The sequence below is a fragment of the Triturus cristatus genome, chromosome 1_1 (genome assembly GCF_964204655.1).
Source record: "Triturus cristatus chromosome 1_1, aTriCri1.1, whole genome shotgun sequence".
Lineage (NCBI taxonomy): Eukaryota > Metazoa > Chordata > Amphibia > Caudata > Salamandridae > Triturus > Triturus cristatus.
Genome location: NC_140579.1, coordinates 240,785,561 through 240,808,847, shown reverse-complemented (window position 1 = coordinate 240,808,847; position 23,287 = coordinate 240,785,561). Strand labels below are relative to the sequence as shown.

Here is a 23,287-nt window from a genome sequence, read left to right as displayed (position 1 = left end):
TCTCATTTGCCTCATCATCCACATGTACCCTGAAACTTTTCTGAAATGGAAAACTTCCTGAAACATTAATTTCATATTTTTGAGCCAAATCGGTCAGTCTACCATGTGTAGTCACTGCACATGTATTTATTTCCTTACTCAGGGAAATTAATTATTTTTCCTGACACTGGTTCACATTTTCATGATTTAAATAGCAAGGACTGTTAATTTCTCCATGCTCAAATGTTGAATTTAAAACACTAAGCTGTTTCTCTTTTTCTGGGTCTGGGTTAATTTGTTCCCCCATGCTTTCTATCTTTTTAATTACTGCTGCTTCCTCAAAGTAGGTTTGAAAAACCCCATCTTCAAATATGTTCATTTTATCCTGGGCTGTGGGTGCTGTAAACACCATTTTTCCCAGCTTTCAATGCTTGGTCTGTCTGAGGTAATGTCTGTTCAATAATCTGTGCATTCTGAGTTTCTGAAATAAACCCTGACATATTTACTTCTTCTACAACTATTTGAACCTTTTGAGTAGGGCCCATATTAATTTGAACAGTCATAATTTGTCTAGGCACTGTCTGTACATCTGCAGCTTGTAGATTTTTCACTGAATCAGTCACATTTAAAGCAGTAACACCTGGAGGTATCACTGTCAGTGCTGAATCAACAGGTAGTGGGTCAATCTGAAATATCTGCACATTTCTCTCATTCTGTATTTCTCTCTTTTCAACAGAAGCAGTAGCCACTGTAGTACTCACTGGTACACTATTTTCAGTATTTTTAATGGGAACCACATAAAGTGGCGGACACTCAGTTAACAATGCATCCGTTATTTCATCCCCTGAATCATTATTTATTTGAAGCTTTTTATCATCATTAATTCCCTTCTCCTGCATCTTGCTGCTTTTCCCCACATGCTTGAGGCCTCAAATGCAGCTCTAGATGGTGTCTTTCTTTCACATAACACTTCCCTTAATTTGTCAATAACTTGCAATTCAAAAGTACCATCTTTTGGAAACCTCTAAGGACCCTCTTTTTCAGTAATCTTGCACCATTGGTGAACCCACATACATGAATTTTGTCCCAAATTGGTAGACATAAAATGCACAGGTGTTCCTTCAGGAGCATCACCAATAAAAAACAAATGTTTCACTTTACCTCCAAACAGCTTCTTTAAACCGTTAAACAATTCCATTTCTGTAATATTTTAATGCAAATTATTTTCTCCAATCCTGCCACAATTGATAGTTTCAGTCTGTTTCACTCCTGCTACTGACCCCTTCTTTACAAACAGGGCTCACTACACACCCACTGTCTCGTCCAGTGCCAGCCCTCCCTTTACAAAATCTTATGGCAATATTTTTCTAACATTCTCTTTTACTCAAAATCTGTTAGTAACGACATAAAAACGCCACCCTTATCTGTTTCGCTAACCAAAGTATAGTTAATGACCTTTTTCACAAGAATTCCATCTTTCCCGAGAGCAGTGCTTACCTCTGCCCTACTACGGAATCGTTACTTCTGTTGATAAAGTAGCACATCCCTCTACCTTACCCTTCTAACAAGCATTAGCTAACTGTTTCTCCAGAATTAAGACACCTAGTTGGAGACCAAATGCTCCTGAGAAATAAAACCAGAGTTTCACAATTAACCTGAATGCTATTTCATTCACGCACTTTCACACGGAAAATGTAGTACATTCACACAGAATTCTGTCTTTCCCGAGAACAGCGAACAGTCTGTCCTACTACAGAATTATGACATACGTTGATAAAGTAGCACTTCCCTCTACTTTACCCTTCTAGCAAGCTTAGGGAGCACCTGTTACGTTTCCAGTGATAAGCGTTATCGGAATGCCATTTGGACTCCTGGTACCCAAGACCAAAATTTCACAGGTGACCTTCGCTATCATATACACTTCTCTCACACAGAAAATGTCTCTAATGGCAACACATGGCGATGTCACCGAATCGAACCCTGACAATGCGTTGTGCAGCTTCAATCGTTACACGTTTTCCCTGTGTACCTACAGGGCAACAATAATTCCGTCTTTCCCGAAAGCAGCGCTTACCTCTGCCCTACTATGGAATCATTACAAACATCCGACTTCCTACATCCCAAAAGTCGTCAAAAACAACCTAAAACGCGACGCGACTCAACATAGAATGTTAGTACATAAATCAATAATCAATAAATCTGTCCTATGAAATTACCAATTCAATCAATAAAACAAAATAAAAAACATCAAGTCAAAATGAGCAAACTTTCATCCACAGTCAAAACCCTTACTATTTTTCAATACCACAAAAACATACCTGCAGGCACATTAACATTTCACAACCCTATTAATACTCACACCACTCCAGCAATCTCCTTCTTGTATCACCTTTCCGGTACTGCTTTGCCAGTCTTCAGGTTCTGAGCACAGGAATCAGGACTTTATCTAACTTGGGTAATTATTTTCTAGCACTAGGCATTAAACTAACTATGCTCCTTTTGGTGATGGCACTAACCTTAACTCTGTTACCAAAAACTGATCCAGCGGTAATTACCTGGTAATTTCCCTATTCAAAACCACATCACCTATGGTTTACCGCTGTGTCTCTGTCTCAAGCTGCACCATAGCCCCCTCAGAATGCAGCCCCTCCCTGTCTCTGTGTCCAGCACAGAAACTGGGCCTGGCCCTCAGAATAATGAAAAAAGAAGAGAGAGGCAAAAAGCAAGGCAAAAAGGCACTCCTCCCACTTGTAATCCATATTTCAAGTAAAAGTTCACGTGCTCAGTCCTCATAGCTGGTCCAATCAGAACTTCAAGACATATCATCTCCCCATGGGCTGACTGGATACGTCATTAATCAGGCTTGTTCCTGTTCAAATTTCAGTCTTGTGATTTATGAAAAAAAAGTGTGTTCTTCTCTCCACGTTTAAACAGGCTACAAAAATATGCAACATTGTGTGAAGGTCGAAGGAAGCTGTAGGCAGGATTTTTAACAGAGCCCTTTCATTGAAAGTTGGGAGGGAAGAAGAACACATTCCAATGTAATGTTTCAAGGGCAAACTTCAGTTTGGCTGAGTCCACTAAAGCAAACTAAAATCACATGGTTTTCTACACTGTGAAACACAATTCAGCACATTTCTACTCTTGCAAAAATACATGATGCCGTTTTGAAAGTGCAAATACATTTTCTAAATTAATGTGCATTCTATAGTGAGATCAGGCCCTATGTTTTCATCTTGCTTTTCTACAATCTGCGTGCCATTTTAGAACTCATGTCTGCAGCTTTTTGTCATATAATAATGCATACATTTTATAGGTGAAATCTAAGCTCCATCACCCCAGTGTACCCTGAGCAAAAGGAGGATCACACCTGCGGAGTAGACCAAATAGCCCCCCCATACTTCTCTACCCTCCACACATACGCATTGTCTCCACAAGCTGCCTAAATATGAAGTATCGCCTATCAGAGGTACAAGCTGCTACCCCTTGCGTTTTGGCAGTTTTTAGAGAGTCTTTGACGAATGCGCTTCCTCAAGATAAGCACAAGTTTTATGGGGTCCTTTTGTTCCACCTGAAGAACTCCTTGTGTCCTGTTTAGGAGTGGGGGGGGGGGTAAGACCCTTTTGTCCGTTTGCTTGGAAACTCTTTGCAGACTTCAGCTACATCTGGTGCCGTGTTACAAATGTTGTGCCCAAATATTTGCTGTTTGTCATAAATCCAGTGCTTGTTTTGCTGTAAGTTTTAATAATTGTGTTTGCTTGTTGAATTAGTATAATGTTGCTATAAGTGTTTTAAATACAAAAAACGTGTCAGAATTTAATAAAATTATTCAAATGGGTGTTGAGGGTTTAGTAGGGTAAAGTTTTCCCCAAGCAAAAGGACGGTGTGATTTGCAGAGTACATCACACAGCCCCTCCCTACGCACCCCCTTCCCCTCACACGCAGTGTCCCCAGAAGCTGCCTAAATATGAAGCCACTGGTTACTGGCCTCGCGGCCCTATCTACACACTTATAACAACAGTTTTGGCAGATTTCTGTTGACCGCGTCGGCCTTTTATCCTTCAGTGGTTGAGTCCTATGATGGAAACCTACTAGTGAGATGAACTCTGTAAAATGATTTAGCAGGGTCAGGTATCAGCACAATTTTGTTCATAATTTTAGTGCGGCTTCCAGGGCTTAGGGTCGCTAATAGGACTAGGATCGGCTCCAAGTTGGCTCATCTGGATTGTAATATTTAGTGGTAGAAGCTACACTTTCTTAATTTCAGAATTTCGTTTTGAAGTCTTTGCTACCTTCACTGATGCATTGTAAGCGCAGAAGGAAAGATAGCTCAAAGGGTTAATATGCCCATCGCAATTTGTGTGATTTGAAAGTACCATGTCCCAGTGTTTGTTTAGGATATTAATACGCTTTCTGAGGAGCCATTGCCTAGCGCAGCTGACAGGGTGTAGTGTCGCAGACGGGACCAGGATCGGCTGCGATATTGGTGCCTCCCGCGACTGTAATGTTTACTGCTAGGAGCTACATTTTCTGGTTGGTGCGTGTTTCGTTATGGTGTCTTTGCTACCTTCTTTGCTCCATTGCAAGGGCATGTAAAAAAAAAATAGCTCAGAGGGTTAACATGCCTACCACAGTCTATGTGGTCTAAAAGTACGATAATCCAGTGTTCCGTGAGATGAAGGAGGGGCAGAACTGCGGAGTACATCACATAGCCCCCCTTAGCACACCCCCTCCCCCCCATACACACACACAGGCATGGTCACTAAAAACCGCCTAAATGTGAAATATCACCACACAAAGGGACGAGCTGCTATCCCTTCCTGTCCCTTTAATGCCTATAACAGTACTATTAGTCACTGGCCTCGCGGCACTATCTACACAGTCTCGGCAGGTGCACGTCGATCGCGTCTGCCTTTCATCCTTCAATAGTTCAGTCCTCTGATGCGAACCTTACCACTGAGATAAACTCTGTTTATTTAACTTAATAGGGTCATGTATCAGCTGCACACCTGGGTGTAATTTAAGGGCTGTAGGGGCAGTCCAGGTAGGAGCAGCTCCTCTTTTCACCTTTCCAAAGGGCGCTAGCATAGGTAGCATTGATTTGGTTAACAGCAATGCATGTTTATAAGTACAGAGTCAATTTTGTTAATAATTTGTGCGCGGCTGCTAGGATGTAGGGTCGCTAATGGGACCAGGATCGGCTAAAAGTTGGGCGTCTCCACAGTAATGTTTACTGCTAGGTGCCACACTTTCTGGTTTCGACGGATTTTGTTGTGGGGTATTTCTTACCCTCCGTGATGCATTGCAAGCGTAAAACAACAAAAGAACTCATAGAGCTAACGTGCCTACTGCAGTTTGTGTGATCTCAATAGGTAGCATGCACAGGCGTGCAACGCCCTTTGGGTTGAACAAGGGGTTAGCCCCCCACTCCCCCCATTATGTGTGTCAGCCCGGCCTGATTGCAGCCGTACTCCACAGGTCTTTATAATACCATTTACTTGTGAACGAGGCTTTGTTGGGGTTTTCATTCCTTCTTAGAGCCCCTGCGGCTTCAATCTATCTATTGCTGGAACACTTACCCCTCCCCCCCCCCGGAAATGTTAATAGCCCCCCTTGAAATGTGGCATTGCTCTTCTAATCATACCCCAGTTAGGGTGACCAACCGTCCGTAAATTTCACGGACAGTCCGTAATTTTGGCCGTCTGTCCGTTGTCTGTGAAGGATTCTTTAACGGACGCCATTTGTCTGTAATTTTAACCGGGCACCGGTCGCACAACCCTAAAGCCGGCACAGCTTCCACCCACCTCCCTTCTTGACGCGGATGCTGTTGAGGTCGGGTTTAACAGACTCCGATGCAGTACCAAAGCTCAGATACCCGGCAGCATTGGAGAGACACAGCGGGATGGCAACCCTCACACCTTCAGCCCTTGATGAGCTGTTAAGAGGTGCTTGAAGGTGACTGAGAGGGAGGGGCTGCAGCTTCAGGAGCAGGGGCATCTATTCAGATGTAAACAGCCCTGAATGCCATGTCTCTGCAATTTAGAGGGGCCTCACACATTCCCTTTCTGCCCAGGGCCCCAAAAATCGTAGAACCGGTCCTGATTACACCGAGGCAGCACCTGGTTCTCTTCACAGAGCTTAATTACTGATTGTAAGCAAACCTCGGTTCTTCAAACATGCAGTCTATAATGTAATAAAATAAAGAAATGGCACAATCACTGATTAACAAAGTATGGAGGACAATTGCGATTCTAATAAGTTTTACTGAATTTAGAATCGGGATTTTATTAAAGACAAGGAGGCTAGCATTATGCATAATACTTTTATTTCCCACTTCCGAGCAGCACCTTTAAAGCTCATGGAATCCTTATAACATCACAATCTAAGAGAACTTTCAAGAACATAAATAGCATGAGGCCACCATCTTCTTCCTCTTTTCGTTTGCCTCTTCCAACTTTAACTTTCTTCAAACTTTCTTCTTGTTAATCCAAACGAGAATCATCCAACATTAATTCTCTAAGATAAAGAAAAATAAATTAACTTTACATTTGTCCACCATACTCAACTTCTCCTTTGAAAAAAAGTAAATTGTTATTTTCCTTAAATATACTTCGTTTCCACCCAGGGAAGGGTGGGAGGGATAATGCTAGCCTCCTTGTCTTTAATAAAATCCCAATTCTAAATTCAGTAAAACTTATTAGAATCGCAATTTTATGTCAAGACAGGAGGCTAGCATTATGCATGTTCAAAGCTTTCTAAAACACATTTAGAAACATGTTCAACTGTTTTAAAATAAAATCTTCTGAAGGTTGAAACTGAAGACCAATCAGCTGCCTTCATAATATCCTCTAGCCTACCTCCTAACATGCTCACCTTACTTGCCATTGCTCCACGTACCGAATGTGCAGTAAACCTACTAACATCCACGCCTGCCTCTTTCATTGAACTTTTAACCCATCTAGCAATTGTCGCATTTGATACTGCTTTGTATGGATTTACGTATGAGATCAACAATTGTTCTATTCCATCTCTCCTTTTATCTAACATTCTGTTTTCATATTCTTTCAAGCATCTAACCACACACAGTTTTGGACATTCATCAAACATTGGATAGAAGACAGATCTTGACATAGTCTTAGTCCTTTTACAAGTTTCAAACATTACACCGTTTGGTTGAAAAAATCTATGTGAAATTTCTAAAGCCTGTACATCGGAAACTCTCTTAAAAGAAATGAGACATAACAAAGTGGCTAACTTCCAAGATAACTGCCTGTTATCTAAAAATGTATTACTAGGCCATTCCAAAAATAACTTAAGCACCAAATCCACATCCCACAAGGACCTATATTTCGACTCTGGTGGTCTTTTCACCCGAATGCCTTTCATTACCCTACAAACTAAATTACTCCTACCAATAGTCAAACCATGACTTAAAGAATGGCCAGCTGAAATTGCGGATCTATAGCAATTAATAGTCCTATATGACAGACCCTTTTTATAAAGTCCAGCCAAAACATTTGCTACCTGAACCTCATCTGCCTCCACGGGATCCAAATCCCTTTCCACGCACCAACAAAGCCACACTCTCCATGATCCTTGATATCTTCTAGTTCCTGGTGCCCAGGATTCAAACAGCAACTCTTCAGCCGTTTCCGAAAGGTGTGAGAATGCTCCTTAACCACTGATATCTTCCAAACTAGAAGGTTGAGAGAACCTGACTCCACCAATGGATGTTCCTCTCCTTCCACATTTCTCAAAAGGCCTCTGAAAGCCCAAATTACTATAGGTTCTAACACCGCTAACTCCATCACCGAAGGAAACCAAGCCTGACTCTTCCAAAAAGGAGTTACTAACACAATTTGACACTTCTGTTTCCTTACCTGAACCAGAACTCTCTGAATCATTGAAAATGGTGGGAATTCATAACATGTCCAGCTCCTCCAATCCTGTTGACATGCATCCACTGCTATTGCACCTGGATACGGTCTCCAACTCACATATCTGTCTAGCTGATTTGTCAGTCTCGACGCAAACAGATCCACCTCCAACGGACCCATTCTCTCCTTCAACTGAATAAAAACTTCTTCCTTCAGTTTCCAGTCGCTGTAATCCTTCATATTCATTGAATTCAAATCTGCCATCACATTCCAAACACCTGGAAGATATTCTGCTTTCAATCCAATCTTGTGTTCTAAACAAAACTCCCATATCTCTTTCGCTAATTCTGCCAAGTCTCTCAACCTGGTTCCACCCAGTCTGTTTATGTAAGAAACAGCAGATACATTGTCCATCCTTAGAAGGACTGATCTTCCTACCAAACCTTCTTTGAAACTCTTCAAAGCAAACAAACCTGCCTTCATTTCTAATGAATTGATATGATCTTCCTTCTCCAAAAGAGACCAGACCCCTCCAGTCTCTTTTCCCAAACCAACTGCGCCCCAACCTAAGTTGCTTGCATCTGTCTCTAAAACAAATTCTGGGCAAACCCCAAAAATCGCCCTTCCATTCCATGCCTTTATGTTCTCTTTCCACCAAATCAATTCTTCTTTCGCCTCCATAGTAATATCTACCATATCTCCGTACCACAGACCTCTTGACAAACCATTTTTCTTCATTCGTTGTAATGCTCTGTAATGCAGTAGCCCTGGGAAAATTGCCTGAATTGACGAACTCAACAAACCAATTATCCTTGCCAAATTCCTCAAAGTAACTCTCTCTTTGACCAAGGCCTTCTGTATTTCTTCTTTTATTTTCTTTATCTTTTTCTCTGGGAGACACAACTGACACAAAATCGTATCTATCATGAATCCCAAAAATTCCAACTTCCTTACTGGCTCCACAACAGATTTTTCTAAATTTATCCAAAAAAACCAATTCTTCTAAAAAATGAATCACAAAACTCAACTGTTTCTTTAAAACTACACATTCCTGATTCATAATCAGAATATCGTCTAAATAAATTATCATCCTTATTCCTCTCTCTCTCAAATATCCCACGGCTGTCCTCATCAACTTGGTGAAACACCAAGGGGCCGACGAAAGACCAAAAGGAAAACTTTTGAACTGATACAACTGTCCCTTCCATATGAACTGAATACATTTTTGACTCTCTTCCCCAATTGGAATAGTGAAGTATGCATCTTTTAGATCTAACTTTACCAACCAATCTCCTTCCCTCAGAACGTCTCTTAATAAGTGAATTCCTTCCATCTTGAAATGTCGATAAGACACAAATTGATTTAGACTTCTTAGATTTATTACTGGTCTCCAACCTTTTCCTTTTTTCTCTACAAGAAAAAGGGTACTTACAAACCCCTTCTTCTCTTCTCTCACTGGAATAATTACATCTTTCTCCAACATCGAACTTACTTCCTTCTCCACTATTAACATACATTTTTCCAGAAATCTCAACTCTTTTGGTTCTTTTTCTTGAAATGCATCTGTTTCGAACTCTACTCGAAATCCCTCTACAGTCTCTAGGACCCACGCGTCTTTCGTCACTTCCTTCCACTTCTCTTTGTAATATTTCAACCTTCCTCCTACCTTTTCTGGGATAGAAATAGTACCAGTCTTCATACTCACCCTGGTTATGATTCTGTGACTGACTCTGACCTCTTCCTCTAATTCCGCGTGTCCTGCTTCTTCCTCTTTGAGGAAAGAAGTTGTAACTATTTTGTCCTCTTCCAAAATTTCCACCTTGGTTCTGGTATTGGGCTCTGTAGTTTCCACGGCCGAAAGATTGCCCTCTTCTTCTGGCCCTTCCATATAAACCATGGCTGTTATGGCCAAAGACTCGTCGCATATTGTATTGCGCTCTATCTAAACTTGTGAAAGTATTCACAAACTTTGATAATGACTTAACCATTCCGTCTCCAAACAGAAGACCCCTTGTTTCTTCACTCGACTCCCTATATGCCAGATTTCCCAATCTTGGATTTATCCTCATGAGGATAGATTTTCTTCTCTCAGATATTATCCCTGCATTCGCATTCCCTAAAAAACAAATTGCTCTCTGGCACCATCCCCGCATCAAGGTTAGATCCAGATTTAAATCCTTTAAATATGCTTCTTCCACAGCGTCAAATATTTTTGCCAAAGGTCCAAGAATATCCAAAACCTTATCCTGACACTGTTTCAGTGAATGATCTAACCCCTTTCGCGGATCTTTACCCATCTTGAATAGGTATGTAATCAGCTCTGTGTCAATATTCGGAGTCATTGTGATTTTATCATCAATATTTGGTCTCGAACATTCTGCTCTCATAATATTCCTTTCCTCTAATTCGAGTGACTTACGCATTCTTCCTTTAATGTACTCTGCCACATGTTCAAGTGGCCACCAATCTTTCCCTCTCGGATGTCTTATCTCCTTTGGGTTAAACATTACTTGCCCAAAAGGATCAACTACTGTCTCCTTAAATTTTTCTTTATTTTTGTTCTCATTTTCCTCTCCTAGACCATCTTTATATTCTAAATCCAGGATGTATTCATCCAATTCCTCATCACTTTCTGCATCCTCTGATGCGTTTTCTCTCCTTCCAGTGTATAACTGGCCTTCCTGCATACCGCTTAGGATACCTTTCTTTTTTGAGCCGCTTTGGACTCCACTCACTTCTTTTCTCTCTGCCAAATGTTTCTTTTTCTTTGTGCATTTCCCTCCTGGGTCTCTATCATTTTCTTCATCCGAAATTGAAAAATACTCTTCTTCTTCAGTATTTCTCCTTTTTCCTAATGCCTGTTTTACACTTTCCTGAATTGTTTCCTTCAACTCCTTATTTATTATTTCTCTTATCATCTTTTCCTGTTCTTCACCTGACTTTTCCATCCTTAAATTATTTTTTCCAACTCCTCCTTTCTTTACACTTTAAATCTATACTCTTTATTTCCTCTACCTTTCTTTTCTTTATCTATTAATTTCTCCTCATCTAATTACCGATCTCTTTTCCCCTTCGCTCTGCTCGACCACTGGTTACTATGGTAACCACTCACAGCCTCCTATATCCCTTCAAAAACGCTACTCGCGTTTCATTTCATGCTCTATTTCCTCTAAAAATATGCCTCATAGTTATCCAATCCCCGGTCACGCATACGCGTGTACGCGTCATCCTCCTCCACGTCGGCTCTCACTTTGAGCCTACTCGCTTCACCGTTTGTCTTCAAATGATAATACGGTAAGCGCGAGCCTCGCTTAAACAATGCCTCACTTAATTTCTGCGCGCGATCACCTGATTTGTTCGTTTATTTATTTATTTACTTTCAAACTTCATTTATTCGCCCTCGCGATCATCTTATGCTCGTTATTATTATTTATATATTTCAATCTTCCGCTATATTAAACACCTCATTAAACCTGTCCCCATATCGACGACATCTCTCTTTCAAGTACACAATGCTACTACGTTACAATTCCCTTCTACTATCATTTGATTCTAAAACTTTTAAATTAGCATTTTTGTCAAAATAGCAGACTCGTCTTACTTTAAAAACTTCATACTATTTTTGTACATCTTCAGAGTTCCTTACATCTTTACTTATATTTTTTACCAAAATTCATAAACAAACTCCACTCATCTCACCCATAAATTGGGTTCCAACTGCATACCACGTCATTCATTCATCTTTTAAACCTTATTTTTTAAATAATCTCTCAACAATTTTATATTCCTTAATGAATACTTATCTGCTCAGAAGCAGCAAACAAAAGAGGAAGAAGATGGTGGCCTCATGCTATTTATGTTCTTGAAAGTTCTTTTAGATTGTGATGTTATAAGGATTCCATGAGCTTTTAAAGGTGCTGCTCGGAAGTGGGAAATAAAAGTATTATGCATAATGCTAGCCTCCTGTCTTGACATAAAATCAGTTAAATCAGTTCTCTTGAAGTATCTCCTTTAAGTACTGTACATCACAGTGGGGGATGGCAAAACTAACATTTTGGAAAGAGAGCCTGTCGTCTCGTTGTCTTGTCCAGGAGGGGGTGAGGAGCCCTATCCCACCCTGGAAGAGACCAAGATGATACTAGAATACTGCATGCCCACCCTGGTGGATCCTCCCGTGATGGCTCCTGCCCCCCCCCCCCCCCCCAGTGATGGCTCCTGTCCCCCACATGGTGGCTCCTGTCCCCCCCAACCCCTCCCCCGCCTGTGATGGCTCCTGTCCCCCCTGTGGTGGATACTGTCTCCGCCCTGGGTGGCTTCTGCCCCAGTCCTGGAATGGCTCCTGCAGCGAGGGTGAAGTTCTTGATGGGCCTCTTCTCCAAAAGGCTCAGCTCAATATTAATATGAAAAGGTGGGCGAGTAAGTGAAGGGATGGCTGGATGAATTAGTGAAAGGGTGAAGGGATGAGTGAAAGATTGAATGGATGGAGAATGAGAGAGGATGGATGGATGGATTGATGAGTGAGTGGAAGGATGGATGAGAGAAAAGGTAAATACCTGGATGTATGGGTGGAAGGGTAGCTGGATGGGTAAAAGGGTGGATGGATGAGTGAAAGGATGGATGAGTGAAAAGGTGGATGATGAGTAAGTGAGTGGGTGGATGGATGAGTGAAATGATGGATGGATTGATGGATTGATGAATTGATAAGTGCAAGGGTGAATGGATGGACGGATGAGTGAAAGGGTGGATGTAAGGATGGATGAGTGAGTGAAAGGGAGGGTAGATGGACAAAAGGATGAATAGATGAGTGAAGGAGTGAAAGGATAGATGGATGAGAGAAAGGATGGATGAGTGATAGTGTCAATGGATGGATTCATGAGTAGATGAGTAGATGGATGTGTGGGTGGGTGGATGGATGGATGGAAGGAAGGATGGCTAAGTGAAAGGGTCGATGGAGAGAGAAAGGGAGGATGGCTGGATGACTGAAAGGGTGGACGGGTGGAAGGATGACTGACTGGGTGGATGGATGAGTAAGTGAAAGGATGGTTGGATGGGTGAAAGGGTAAATGGCTGGATGGATGGGTAGAAGAGTGGATGGATGAGTGTACAGATGGATAGAGTGAAAGGGTGGATGGATGATGGATGATGGATGGATGAGTGAAAGGATGGATGAAGGGATGGATGAGTGAAATGATAGATGGAAGGATACATGATGGATAGGTTTGCAAATGGTTGAATATGTGGGCTTACTTATATACTATTGCACAACCTCCTCTGATGTGTCTGTAAAACGTATCTATTGTACTGAAGTTTTGTCCTGAATTTTGACCTCCTGTCCTGAATTTGTGTCCTGAATTTGGACCCTTTGTCCTGAATTCTTACACTCACCGTCCTGAATTTGCACCAATGCCAGTTGGTCACCCTAGCCCCAGTGTACCCTGAGCAAAAAGAGGGTCACACCTGTGGAGTACATCACACAGCCCCCCTACACGCACACGCACTGTCTCCACAAGCTGCCTGTATATGAAGTATCGCCACATACAGGTACCACTGCTACTTATTGTTTTTCTTTTAATGCTTATAAAAGTGCTACCAGTCACTCGCATCACAACACTAGCTACACACTAATAACAAGAGTATTCACAGGTCTGCATTGGCCGCGTCAGACTTTTATCCTTTAGTGGTTCACTCCTATGATGCAAACGTCACCAGTAAGATGAACTCCGTAACATGATTTAGTAGGGTCAAGTATAAACTGCAGACCTAGGTGTAGTCTGAGGGTCGTAGGGCAGCTCCTTCTCTCACCTTTTTGAAGGGCGCTAGTATGGGTAGCATTGATTTGGGAACAGCAACACATGTTTCCGAGCACAGAGATAATTTGTAATATTTACTGCTATGAGCCACACTTTTTAGTTCCGGTTTGTTTTGTAGTGAGTCTTTGTTACCTTATGTGATGCATTGCAAGCAAAGAAGGAAAGATGGCTGAAAGGGTTAACGTGCCCACTGCAAAATATGTGATTTAAAGAACTATGCCCCAGTGTATTCTGAGAAAAAAAAAAAAAAGGGGTCACACCTGCAGAGTACATCACAGAGCTCCCCCTATGCGCACCCCCCCTTCCATACATACACACTGTCCCCACAAGTAGGCTGAATATGAAGTATCGCCAAATAGAGGTACCAGCTGCTACCTGTTGCTTTCCCTTTAATCTCCTTAGCAGTGCCGCCAGTCATTGGCATCGCAACACTATCTACACACTTATAACAAGAGTTTCGGTAGCCTTTAGTAGTTCAGTCCTATGATGCAAACCTCACCAGTGAGATGAACTCTGTAAAATGACTTAGTAGGGTCAGGTATCAGCTGCGGACCTAGATGTAGTGCGAGGGTCGTAGGGCCAGTTCTGGGAGGAGCAGCTCCTTATTTCATCTTTCCAAAGGGCACTAGCATGGGTAGCATTAATTTGGTTAACAGCAACGCATGCTTTCGAGCACAGAGACAATTTTGTTTGTAATCTGTATTGTAAAATTCAGTTGTGTAACAGTAAACAGCTGTTCTGTGTCAATAGTATTTGAGACACATCAGTTGGCGCACTCAGCAGAGAGGTCAAGAAGTTAGTGAGCATCTGCCAAGGTTTCAGATTGCTATGTGTGACATTTTCCTAATTTCAGTGTAATTCTAAACTTTTTTAAGCTGTGTTTTTGGGTATTTAATGTACCATGCTCTGTTTTAGATGTGTTTGGGATATTAATGCATTTTTTATGGAGCTCGATCCCAGCACCTCTGCCAGGGTGTAGGGTCGTTGACAGGATCAGGATGGGCTGCAAGTTGGGGCCTACCGCGACTGTGATGTTTACTGCTAGGAGCTACATTTTCTGGTTCTGGCAGGTTTGCTTGTCGGCTCTTCGCTACATTCCGTGATGCATTGCAAGCACAGGTGAAAAGATAGCTCAAAGGGTTAACGTGCCCACCACAGTTTATGTAATCTAAACGTCCCATGCCCCAGTGTACTCTGAGCCAAAAGAGGGTCACACCTGCGGAGTACTTCACATAGCCCCCCTCCTACACCCCCTCCCCACACAAACACGCACTGTCCTCAGAATTCGCCTAAATGTAAAGTATCGCTAAATAAAAGTATGAGCTGGTACCCCTTGCTTTCCCTTTAACGCCCAAGGCAATAACGCCGGTCACTCGCCTCATGGCACTATCTACACACGTATAACAAGAGTCTCGGCAGGTCAGTGTCGGCGTTTTATTTTAGTGGTTTAGTCCTGTATATTGCAAATGACATCCATTTGAGCAACTTGAAATTCTAAGATTTTTCAGTAGGCTCACTCAAATGTTTGTGCTATTTCTCTAAGGCTGACATCCTTTTGATCCCTGTAAGATGTGTACATATATTAAAGCAGATATATAATGTAGTATAACAAGGGTACCCCTAATTTAGTTTCCTATCTCAGGGTTTAAAGCAAATATTTGTGAATCAATATATAGGAAACTTATTCAAAAAACGGTGAGGTAGTATACAAACAAAATATAGTGAATAAATATGTACCAACATGCATAGTATTGTCCCATTGACCAATTATGACCCCAGGGAAACTAAGTCGTTTCTATTCATTTATTAGTTATTTGTTACTCTATACATTTATTCATAAACATATACACAAACAATCATTTCACTTTTCTTAATGTCTCTTTTGTATAAACAGTTCCTGTTGTGGGTACTGTGTCATCACAGATTTGGTCAAAATGATTACAATGATTACATATTAATTCATATAAAAAAAAGAAGAAAAATTATTATTGAACATGGCTCTATTCGGTCTACGCGCGTTTCGGCGCTCAGCCTTCCTCATGCAGCCATGGTTTCTTAGCTCCTATAACATAATAAGTAAAGACAACAATAAACTATATTTGTTTGAATATACCAAATCACTTAAGTGCACAACATATCAAAACAAACTATACAAATCTTATTCATATGTACATTATTTACACATTATTTACACATTAAAACAATCTATCTCCAGTTAGGTTAGCAAATCCATGACGTTTCTAAGATCAGAGTATATTAGATGCAGTAGACAACTCCTAGGTCAGGGGGTCACCCATTTGGTATATTTACTTACTTAAATTCTAAGGCCTGTGCCTCAAATAGATTGGAACTTTATGTAATTGGAGCCTATAAGATCATAATTTCGTACTTGGTAATTAAATTACTGACACTGTGGCTAAATATTGCTAAAGGAAACAAACAGTTAAGGGCGTATCCTAAAAGAAACCTAAGGGTTGCCTACCTTCTTATTGCCGATCATGTATCAACGTTAAGGACTTGTGATGTTGGACTGGGAATGTACAGCGTGGTTTGTCCGTTCCTGTTGGTTGGCCACAATCTCCCCTAATGTCTCTGTAAATGGAAGATCAGCCAACCATACTTAGTATTTATCTTGCTCTGGAAGTGTATGACCTACACTGAGCTGGAATTATTTTGTATCAATTGTATGCATTTGTAGCTAAAACTGAATTGAAGTGCTACATATGTTACCTTAGATTCTCTGGTGCTCGACGTTCCCGGTTTTGGTTGTAGCAATTTCCCGTGTGCTTAGTGCTTCATAGAAACGTCATAGGCTTCCATTTTATTGGCGGATGTATCGTTAATCACGTGGGTTCAGACGTAACTACTGGACTACGGCCAATGCGGTGTCAAAGACACAGGTGTCTCTAAAACGATGGAAACAACAGAGAGCAATAGATAATACTAATAGCAAACGGCCTAAAAAGGAGATAGCACTTGTAACAAACGGCCAAAAAAGGGGGGGGGGGGGGGGGGAAACCGACAAGGAAAGCTACTCTACATGCAAGGGTGGTAAATGACCACTCCTGCTGATGGAACCCATCACGGAATATATAAACAGGCACACCATGTCCGCACTTACTGATAATTATTTATATCGTGCAATAATCGAGCGTCTCACTGCTTCCATGAAATTCGGAGTGTAGATTGTCAACTCACTTTCAAAGATGTGATTGCGCCATCTAGAGAGAAAACACGCATACAATCAATGCTGCTCTCTAGCGATGTAGAATAGAAGGATTAACTGCCTACAGATTCCTCTAATTTAGAGAGACTAATCCAAAATCAAGTCAAGCCGTCGAGGTATTACCCGCCTAGAGATTCTTCTGGGTTATGCTCAAGTCCGGTCTTGCTACACTTACCCGGTCCCGTGGGTCCTCCATTGAACTGGTACCGACTGCTTCCAAATACAGGATCGAAGCAGACACACACAAATCCCCTAAGCTGCAGTACTTGTAACTATAGTTTGCAGCACACAAAAACACGCTTTTATTTTTGCTAAATTGGTGGCTGCGTTAGCGTCCGTTTGGGTGGAGCTGCAGCCAAACAGTTCACAGGTCTCCTTTTGATTATATGAGCAAATGTTTGCTGTGATAATAAAACAATTATTAAACAAAGTAAGTCATCAAATGAATTCTATTACACACTACTTTTACATGTCACAAAAAATACATTAATTATTTATAATATAAAATAAACAACTAAGCTAATCAATATGGCGAGCACAAGTTGTATCTATGTGTTTCATGGAGATTAGTTAATGCATAGTCAATGAATGGGCGAGGAATGAGAGCGCATCATAGGTAAATGCATATAAGGTTCCAAAGGTGAGACCGATTGCATTGCAAATGCTTGTCTTGCTGCCTTATCCCACTCTCTCTGCTCCCACTCCCCCCTCCCTCCTCCCTTCCAGTCAGTCACCGGGCTCCAGCTTGTTGTTTAAAAGAGGCCGGTGCATTCTCGACATTACCTGTTTGTGGAAATAAATTAAACAAATGAGACAAAACACATATTCGCAATTAGTTGTACATTCCAGTAACACGGGCAATACGATCATCTCCGTGCCCGTTTCACAAAACGCTCAGCTGGTTTTGCTTTGATGAAGGGTATGGAGGGCTTGGTTATTAGGTCTCATTTTGTCCATCCATGTTTTAGGTGTCACTAGCGTTGCAGCGCGAGGCATGCAGTATACACTATAGTGTGGAAGGTTTGTGGAAGCTCCTCCCACTCTCCGGCCCATCTTCTTCATTGGTCTAGGCTATAAATGATGCCTTCCAATTGGTTTTAAGCTTGTTAGTCCCTTCCCCATGACAGCCATGTCAGCATGTTTCGTGAGCAAATAACTCTCATCTGGAGTTAGTGAAAACATATGAATATGTTTTTTGTGCAGCCCAAAAATAGGCTCATGAAGGGCATTTAAAGGGGACAAAGAGGGCCGAAATCCCTTGTGGCTTTATGAACCTCATCATCCAGTGTTGTTTAGATGACCAGGTTAGAGCCCAACTACTAACTGACAACTTGGGGTGGGTTGCAGCAAACCTTACCCAAAAGTAAAATACCAGAACCACTTTAGCATTCTCTGAGTTCCAGTCCATAAAAAATATTTTCCATGCGCACCCGTAGACAATAATATTTTTTTAAATCTTGTATTTTTAGTGATATGACCACCGAAGGCCCTAATTTTATATTAAAAACAGAGCTTTGGACAATACTATTTCCCGCTGAAAGGCAATATGTCTCTCCATGTGTTCCCATACCTGTTGTGCCGCACAGTTTTGTGCTTACTTTCACTCCATGTTAAAGAAGAGTAGATGTTTCAGCACCCAGGCTAATGTGCTGCATAGCTAAATACATATAAGGTCCCAAAGTGAGACCGATTGCATTGCAAATGCTTGTTGATCTTCTAAGCGTTTTGTGGCAGTTTGTAACAAATGCATTTACTGAGTGCGTGAAGTTTCTGAGCTTCACCACTGAATACCCGTACTGGAGGGGAACTTGCTATTGCGTTTTAAAATTGTGTTTGTAATCTAGTGGGTGTTTCTGGGTATCATGTACGTCTGCTTTTCGTAGGAGATGTTTATCTATGTGCTTTAAACTATCCCTGGCTTTACAAAAAATTAGGGAGGGAGGGGGCAGTGCATGCAGACAAAATTTAGAGGGTTTTGATGACGGAATGTAGTAAGTCCTTCCACGCAGATATATGGTACTTGGTATCAAGTTCTGTTTTGTATGAGGCAGACTTATTACCATGTTCCACTCTTTAAAGTACTATGCAGCTGCCTCTTAGACTAGGAAACTCCATTTCCCACGTGTGAGCGCAAACAGCTGCTGAGCCTCTTTTGTCCTGGGGACGTTGAACAACCTGCCCCGTGGGATGCCTTCATCGTCCTCCAACGGCACAGAAGAGGCTGCAATTGACCAGGGGCCCCACTTTGGGCACGGCCATGTCGCTTCTTGAGCATTGACATGCCTCGGGTTAATCCGCATCACCTTGTCTCCACATTACCGCAGTGATTCGTCTTTTGCATTCACAGTGTAGCTGGGTCCAACTGAAGGCAGATACATTTTTGTCACACCATATCAAGCACTTTATTTTTCTCAGCCTGCTCTTTATTTGTGGCACAACAGATGTACTAACTCTAACCTCTCTAAGCTCCCTTCCCCTCTCTCTTCACACAGCCTTGTGAATCGACCAGGTCTGAGAATACTCAAAAGTTGCCATCAGTCCAAGCTCAAAATTACAATGGAAAATAATCCTGGAAGTTTCTCTAATTAGACATTTGCAGACAGAAAAAAACATCTCGAAAATAAATATATTTCAGTAACTTGCATGCTAATTTTCATCAAGTTACAAATTTAATGGTCTCTAAATCATTAATTCAATATACATGGCTGGTGTTAATGTGTCTATAAAGGAATGCAGTAGGTTTATTTTGTCAAAACAAATAACGTTTTTTTCTGCTAAATTATTTTACCCATCTTTTTAAATACGTGTATGTGGGCCGGCCAGGCTGCACGAGATCTCGCAATCTATTGGATCCGTAGCCTCTTGTGGCCCCACTAGGCTTTCAGCATGTACTGGATTATTTCTGCTGCATATTATTTGCAGCCTGCACAGGATTATCACATTCACTTGATCCCCAGCCAGCAGTGCATCCCCATCTCGCACCAGTCCCTTACAGCATGCATCAAGTGCCCAGACTGGACTAGATATCTGGTCTGCACTTAAATCCATGGCCAACTCTGACTTCTCAGAGTCTACTGGATCCAGATCAAGTCTGCCTCAGACCCAAGGCCTTTACTCCTTCCCCTATCTGCCTTTACTCCTTCCCCTATCTGAAATCTCTCTAAATCCTGCCCTAAAAGAATAGATTTCAAGCCTGCCCTAAGATCCCTGCTTGCATCAGATCCATAATCTGCCCGGTGGGTGATAATGTGCTGCATAGCTAAACACTTACAAGGTCCCAAAGGCGAGCCATATTGGCTATGCCAATGCTTGTTTGCTAAGTAGTAAGCAGTTATAAAAACTCTGCAAGTGCTGTTCAGGCGGGTGGCATTGCTTTGCTGAACTGCATCTTCCACTGTCCGGTTTTGGAGCGTTTTACAAATTTCTTCTGCAACCATGTGAGTGCCACTTGCCTTATGCTCTGAAATCTTTTTCCTAATCTGCTTTTGCCGGAAAGATGTTTTAGTACCAGAGGGACCAACCTTTCCTTCTGCCCACTCAGAGTTTAACTCATCCCATGGACACTACCACCAGCTGCTTTCACCTCTTAGCAAACAAAACATAGAACATGACTCGAACTCAGATATAACCAAGGATTTTCCTCTTTAAAATAAGACCACTGCTTTGTGTTCCAGCAATCTGGAAGCTGGGTGACCTCTACGGCGGATGCTTCATGCAATGTATCCATAGGCACAGAATCCATATCAGGTCAGATATGCTGAACATTATCACTCTGCCAAGTTGGACTAGCCTCGTCACTATTCGTGTGTTGTTTTTGTAGTAATGGCAAAAAGTCAAAAATTGAAGACTGCAGAAATGTGAGTTTCAGGAGTACTCTTGCTGACAGCGCTGTCATATCTAAGGAAGAATTGATGAGATGCCCTCTGCTGGTAATTTTTTTCCTTCGGATCTTGCCTTGCTGTGTCTCACTATCCAATCTGTAAATTAAATGAGAAGTTTACTTCACTAAACAACTGAACAGCTCTCAATCAGGCGTTCGCACCAACCACAGAACAAAGACAGCCCTCATTGTGCCCGACGACATCGGAAGCATCCTCGACCCACGCGAAATGGCGCACTCATCCTCCTCAACATCTCCGCAGCTTTCGATACAGTCTCACACAAGTCACTCACCAGAAAGCTTCAGCACTTGGTATCTGCGGACAGGCCCACAAGTGGATATCCTCCTTCCTCACGGACAGAACTCAACAAGTTAGACTTTCCCCTTACACCTCAGAACCCTAGAAACTCATCTGTGGCATCCCTCAAGGATCATTGCTCAGCCCAACACTCTTCAACGTCTACATGCAGCCCCTTGAGGACATTGTCAGAGCCCACAGCATCAATATAGTATCCTTCCCCGATGACACACCGCTCATCCTCATGCTTACTGACTTAACCAGCACCATCAAAGCAAACATCGCCAACTGCATGAGCAATGTCACTGTCTGGATGAAAAACAACTGCCTCCAGCTCAACACAGACAAAATTAAGGTCCTAATCTTCGGCAACAATTACTCCCCCTAGCACCCCTCTTGGTGGCCCTCCGAACGTGCCCCCCACTCACCGCTGCGGACCATGCCAAGAACCTCTGCATCATCCTGGACACTAACCTCTCCATGAGCAGACAGATCAACGCCATCTCCTCATCCTGCTTCCACATCATGTGAATGCTACGCAAGATTTTCAAGTGAATCCCACTGAACACCAGTAGAACGGTCACCCAGCCTCTTATCGCATGTAGCCTAGTTTAAGGAAACGCCCTCTACATTGGAATCTTACCCATGTCCTACACCGACTCGAATCCACACAGAACGCCGCCACCAGATTAATCCTGAAAATCCTGCGAAATAACCACATCTCTCCACCCCTCAACAATCTCCACTGGTTCCCAGTCCAGGAAAGTTGTAAGTTCAATTGACTCACCCACACCTACACAGTTCTCCACAACACCGGTCCAGCTTACCTCAACCACCGCCTCAGCTTCTACCAACCCACCAGACACCTTCGATCTGCGTCTCATGCAAGAGCACACCTCCTTCACATCAAGACCACCAGAAGCGGAGGACACTCTTCCCCTCGCAGCTAAGACACAGAACAACCTTTTGAAACACCTCAGAACATCCCCTTTCCTCATTGGCTTTCAAGGAACCTCAAGACATGACTTCAGACGAAAAAGGCATGATCTCCTCCTTTCAGGCCTGCCCTACTCAGAGCCTGGATGCCCTCACGGCTAATTAGCCGCACTCTATAAATTGTTGTGAGAAGTTGGCCTCGCATATGCTGGTCACTAGTTATAGTGGCCACCTTGCACCAGTCCAATTCGACTCTTATGGTAGATAGGTTTAAGACAACCTTTTAAAGAAAGCTATCCTAGTGGTAGCTGTGGAGAGCAGCCTTCAGGCTAAGTCTCAGAGGAATATAAAGCAGCTTGTTTTACCTTATAATCTCTTGAATTACCAAATGAAAGGACACCACACAGGTATATATATAAAATATATATCTATTTATTTCTAGACACACTCTACTAATCTCTTTATGAGATTAGAAGTCAGGAACATATGCACAAATCAATGTTTCACAACAAATTAAGCACTTATATGGCTGGGGCCCTAGGGGCGTACCAGACCGTATACTAAAAAAGAGGTTTAGGAATGTCGACTTGCAAGGGGACAAGGCCTAGGGCCTTTAGAATCGCTGGGGCCTCACTAATCCACCCAAGGCAGGTAAGTAAAGGACCCACGGGAGACGCATGCAGTGTGAGAACACAGCCGCGGGTTCCCTATTGATTTCAATGGAGCAAGTCGCGGTTGGATTTTTAAAGTTTTAGGGTACTTCGGGAGAGTCTACAAGCAAGCCACTTACATGGTAAGTACTTCGAGGGCCAACACCCACAGGAGCACTGGAGTACACGAGTTACCTCACCCAGGGAAGCCGGGTGCATAGGTGTCTTTTGGTGTCGGGTCGCGGTGTCGTTTTCGCAGGAAGCCGAAGAAGATTTGCTGCTTGTGAAGACTGGAGAACTGTCCGGTGGAATCCAAGGCTGGATTCAGAAGAAGGAAGACCTGAAAGCAGAAGGGACAGTGTTCACAGTCACTTGCCAGTGACCCGGGGCCAGGAAGATGGATGCCCACGGTAGTCGGGTGATTTCAGGTGATTCATGGGTGTCTTGACTCTTCAGCCACGAGGTCCAGGAGGAATCGACGATGACCAGGAGCTGGATTCAGAGTGTCCCTCAAGGTCTGCAGCTTACTGAGGTGTCGGCAACCGGATTGGAGCCAACAAGCCTTGGCAACAGCAAGTCTCATGGAATGTGAAGAAAGTCAGCAGTGCAGACCAGCAAGGTCTGAGGGACT

At 42.4% G+C, this 23,287-nt stretch overlaps 1 pseudogene; it reads right to left on the bottom strand.

Moving 5' to 3' along the window:
- The window catches only part of LOC146870073 (E3 SUMO-protein ligase KIAA1586-like), a 40,086-nt pseudogene extending 19,452 nt beyond the window's left edge, over positions 1-20,634 (bottom strand).
- Between the last annotated feature and the right edge of the window lie 2,653 nt (positions 20,635-23,287).